Here is a 6,000-nt window from a genome sequence, read left to right as displayed (position 1 = left end):
CTATGTAGCGTAATTTGTAAGTAGTCACTTGCTATTAAATAATAATCATTCATAATCCTATTTTATCTTATTATTTATAAGTAATTTATCAAATGTGTCCATTTAGTGTATTGCCAAAAGTCATGTATAACCTCATTTTTGTCTCTTCTCTCTTTTCAGGGACTTTGCTGTTATTATTATTATTATTTAAAGCAGCTCCTTCCTTAAATTTTCCCAGAGTATAATGCAAATACAAACTGTATGTTAAACAAAAACAAAACTATAAAGTCATACAAAAACTGTTCTGATTAAACAGTGCTGCTAAAGCAACCCCCTTTTGCCTTTTAATTGTTATGTTTTATGAATTCTGAGAATATTTTATTAATAACTTTAAAGGTTTTACATCTCTGACTGCCTTTTGGTCTGCCAAGCATGTTGTAATTTGCTACATATTAGATACATTAGAAACATCTCAGGGTTAAACACTAAGGTTTTTTCTACTTGTCCGATCAGGCCTGTGTTTGAGTTTTTTACTTGCCCTGCCAAAACTTCAACTGACCCTACCAAAAAACAAGTTAATAGTTATTTCTTAGCCAAATATTTTAAATAGTGTAGCAAAATAATATCTAATATCTGTGAATCTAGAATTTAAATATTTAAAAAATGGTAATAAATGTATAATAAGCAAAGCTCAACGTTTTATGCAAGAAAGAACATTATGGAAAATGTGCCGGTATTATATTGCAGTTCTAAATTGTTTAAGAAAAGGTGGCTGACTTGCCAAACTGATGGTAAACTGTGCAACTCTGCTTCCAAGACGTTAGAAACAGACGTTTTTCTTTTAGCCCTATAATTTGATGCTGCTGCCATGTTACCCGCTCTTCGCTGTACTGGTTGTTACCAGCTTACGGAAAAAAATAACATGCTCACAACATCCAGATCAAAGGAAGATTAAAGGAACTGAAAAGCAAAATGGCTTTTAAGACATTACAGAGAGCAGGTAGCATTTACAGGCTTAAAAGCACAAACTGTTTCTCGATTCTAAGACTGTTTTTGCATAAAATTGACAAATAGTCGCAGGCAAATTAAACTTTAGTGACAAACCAGCACTGGCCCGATCAGGGGTGTGTTTCCCAAAACCATCGTTAGCCAACTAAGGTCACAAGTTCCGTCATTGCAAACACAGTTTGTTGATTTGCCGTTTCCCAAATCCGTCGCTCTAACGAACATTTGCAAATTTGAGCACTCGCAATCACACCTCTGGAGCTGTAGTTAGGAACATAGTTCCTGGCTGTGTTCTATTCCTAGTTATCCCCCTATGCCCCATTTATTTAGAACATTCTAACAATCAAAGTTGGAATTATTAAAAATAAAAAAGCATTAAGGTCATCTCTATTAGGTTTAATTTGCTTTTAAACTATTTTTACAGTTCAGTTTTAATGATCTTCATGTTTACAATTGCGCTCCCTTCGCAGTGCACTTTGAAAACATTGATGTCATTTTGAACACAGCCTCATGGTGAAAGCTATATATGACCTATTATTATATATATTTCTAATGTATAATATTAAAAATAATAATAATTATCATCATCATCATCCTCATCATGATCATCATTAGTATTATTAATATTGTTATTAAATTAGGATTTTTAAAAATTCCTAATATATAATAAATATTACATTTCATTTATAATAAATAGCCTCATTATTTAGTTAATTGATTTTTAGTGATTTTATGTTTTAGAATAGGATATGTCATATTCTCAATAATATATGTGGCATTTATATATATTTCAGTTAATATGGAAAGCGAGTACATGTTTTTACCAAATCTAATATTGGATTTAATTTGAAATGCCTGTTTGTGTAAAACAATATAATTTGCACAAAGAAATGATGGGGCTCTTCTGTAAAGAAGTAGTTCCTCCGTCCCGTTAAGAGCATCATTATGAGCGTTTTACGTTATAACTAACATGGTTCAAGCGATGGATCTGTGACAGAAACTATACGTTTTGGGAAACACTCGTCACTACATCGTTCTTTTCCCAAACGATGCATCGTACTATGATAGTTCAGCTGCAAGTTACGTCGTTGTTTGGGAAAGGCACCCCAGGCCAGTAACAATCTTGCCTACAGTTCCAAACATCTTTCACACTGCACGGGTGAGATATATATATATATATATATATATATATATATATATATATATATATATATATATATATATATATATATATATATATATATATATATATATATATATATATATATATATTATAATTTTAACTTTTTTATTTAAATGTTATGTAATGTTTATGTTTAATAAAAGTAATGTTTAATAAAAATGTAAAAAATCTGATTTTATTTAATACAATTACAGGGAAGCACCTTTTAAAAATCATTACCTTAAATTCCTTAAATAAATATTCAATAAGAAATGTCTGTATATTTCTGTATTTTGCTATAGTACATTAAACCCAAACCCTCAGAATTTTTAAATAAATTTAGAATACATGCTATTAGGCATGGGATGATAAACGGTTTTAAGGTTTACCATTGTTTGGAAAAGTCAAGGTTTAACAGGTATCCTACGATATATGTAAAAAAAATTTTACATGTTTTTTGGGACTTTTTTAGGGCAATTTCCAGCAAAAAAAGGACCCTCCATATCAAAAGCTACTGTTCCAATATATTTGAAATGTTTCTTAAAATGAACTATATTGTGTTCAAAGGGGGAGGGTGGGGTGTGGGGGGGTTGTTGTTATTTAGGGGTGGGGTTAGGTGCCACGCCTCCTTTTTAAAATTGTAAAACTTCGTACGACTGAACTCATACGAATTAGCCACCACACTGACAAAACGTAAAATACTTACATTTTCTCTTGAGATCAGGCTGGCTATTTTTGGGGCAGCGTAAAATAAAGTGTAAATTGTAACACATTATAAAGAATTGTTTCTTTTAAACAAGGTGACAAAAATGATTAAACTTTTTTAAAACCAAAAATATAACCTTTTTGCTCCAAAAAATAAAACAATTAGGCAGGACACATTGTAGTACATAATAAAAACTATTTCTATTGTTTTTTTGATGCTTAAAAATACTTTTTATTTTTGTCCCACAAATGTTGTAACATTAACAATAATAATTGAATATAGATTTCTTGTCTAATTGACTGCCCTTAATAAGACATTGCTTCATTGACCAGTTAAGATTAAACATAACAACCAGAAGGGAACAAAAAGGCTCAAATAGGCATGAAATTACAAGCACCTTGCTTGACCTAATTACAGTGACGAGCCTCATCTCACCAGATGCCCCAATCTGACAGTGGGGGTTCAAGTCTCCTCATCTATGGAGGTCACTGTTTACACAATATGCCTCACTTTTCTGAATGACCTCAATGGTCAATATGCCAGTTCTGTAAGAATCGATCAAAAATAGCTTTAAATATTTGAGTTTCAAGTCTGTAAACTGTTTTCTTCTCACTTTTTTAGGTAGATTATGTGTTTAAATGACCAAATGAACAAATTATACTTATATCTCAGAGATCATATTTACTTTAATGAATGATATTATATTATATTATATTATATTATATTATATTATATTATATTATATTTTACTATATTATATTATACTATATTATATTATATTATATTATATTATATTATATTATATTATATTATATTATATTATATTATATTATATTATATTATATTATATTATATTATATTTTACTATATTATATTATACTATATTATATTATATTATATTATATTATATTATATTATATTATATTATATTATATTATATTATATTATATTATATTATATTTTACTTTATTAAACTATATTATACTATATTATATTATGTTATGTTATGTTATATTATTTTATATTATTTTATATTATATTATATTATATTATATTATATTATATTATATTATATTATATTATATTATATTATATTTTATTATATATAATATATATATATTTTACTATATATAATATTATATTATATTTTACTATATATTATATTATATTATATTTTACTATATATAATATATTATATTTTACTATATATAATATTATATTATATTTTACTATATATTATATTATATTATATTATATTATACTATATTATATTATTTTATATTATATTATATTATATTATATTTTACTTTATTAAACTATATTATACTATATTATATTATGTTATGTTATGTTATATTATTTTATATTATATTATATTATATTATATTATATTATATTATATTATATTATATTATATTATATTATATTATATTTTACTATATATAATATATTATATTTTACTATATATTATATTATATTATATTTTACTATATATTATATTATATTATATTATATTTTACTATATATATTATATTATATTTTACTATATATTATATTATATTATATTTTACTATATAATATATTATATTATATTATATTATATTATATTATATTATATTATATTTTACTATATATAATATATTATATTTTACTATATATAATATTATATTATATTTTACTATATATTGTATTATATTATATTATATTATATTTTACTATATATAATATATTATATTTTACTATATAAAATATATTATATTTTACTATATATATTATATTATATTTTACTATATATTATATTATATTATATTTTACTATATATTATATTATATTATATTATATTATATTATATTATATTTTACTATATATAATATTATAGTATATTTTACTATATATAATATCATATTATATTTTACTATATATAATATATTATATTTTACTATATATAATATTATAGTATATTTTACTATATATAATATCATATTATATTTTACTATATATAATATCATATTATATTTTACTATATATTATATTATATTATATTTTACTATATATTATATTATATTTTACTATATATTATATTATATATTCTTTTTGACAGATTGTTGAAATTATTACAAGAGTTTATTCTCATATCTCAGAGATTATGTTTATAATGAACTTTAATGATGTATACTATTGATGTATAATGTTATTATATTGTACTGTATTATGTTATATTCTTTTTGATAGATTATGTGTTTAAATGAACAGTTTATACTCATATATGAGTGATCATAAAGTCATATCATAGAATTGTAAATGACAATGTTATTATATTCTTTTGATAAACCTCTTTTGATATATTCTTTGGTTATTATATTAAATATTTTTGACAGATTATGTTTCAATGATAGAGCTGTAAATTATTAGTTCTATTCTATTCTATTCTATTCTATTCTATTCTATTCTATTCTATTCTATTCCATTCCATTCCATTCTATTCTATATTGTTTAAATGACCACAACAGTTTATACTTGTATATCAGTGATCATAATGTTATATCGACATACAAAATATATTATATTATATTATATTATATTATATTATATTATATTATATTATATTATATTATATTATATTATATTATATTATATTATATTATATTATATTATATTATATTATATTATATTATATTATATTAAACAGCACTGATTCTCAATTTTAGATCTATTATTTGACTGTCAACTTGACTTAAGTAGGAGTTTGATCATTAGTCGTCACTTTCCTCAAGTTCAGAGGATTATGCATTCGATTTTTAAGACCATTTTCTCCTTCTGAATGAACGGCGCTTCATGCTTTAAATGAAAAACAGATTTACTAAATCCTGGCTTAAGCTGTTAAACTGATAATAGACCTTCTCACTTTCCTCTCGTCAAGACAGAGTAAATCTTTAATCTGCTCAACACTGTCTCAAAAAGTAAAGGAGTAGCTTGTAACATATGGCCTTTTGCAGAGGAGACCAGACAAGCCTATCATGTGAACGAGTGAAAAAACAAGGCCGTTTTACAAGTCTGGACCAAGCCCTTTAAACGGGACAAGCAGCAGCTGGTCAGGCATGCCAATCTGCAATCAATGAAAACAAACTAAACCAGTGGATTGGGTTTA

This window comes from Danio aesculapii, chromosome 13 (genome assembly GCF_903798145.1).
Source record: "Danio aesculapii chromosome 13, fDanAes4.1, whole genome shotgun sequence".
In the NCBI taxonomy this organism is placed as follows: domain Eukaryota; kingdom Metazoa; phylum Chordata; class Actinopteri; order Cypriniformes; family Danionidae; genus Danio; species Danio aesculapii.
The sequence above is the reverse complement of the archived record's forward strand: the minus strand, read 5'-3'. Positions refer to the sequence as shown.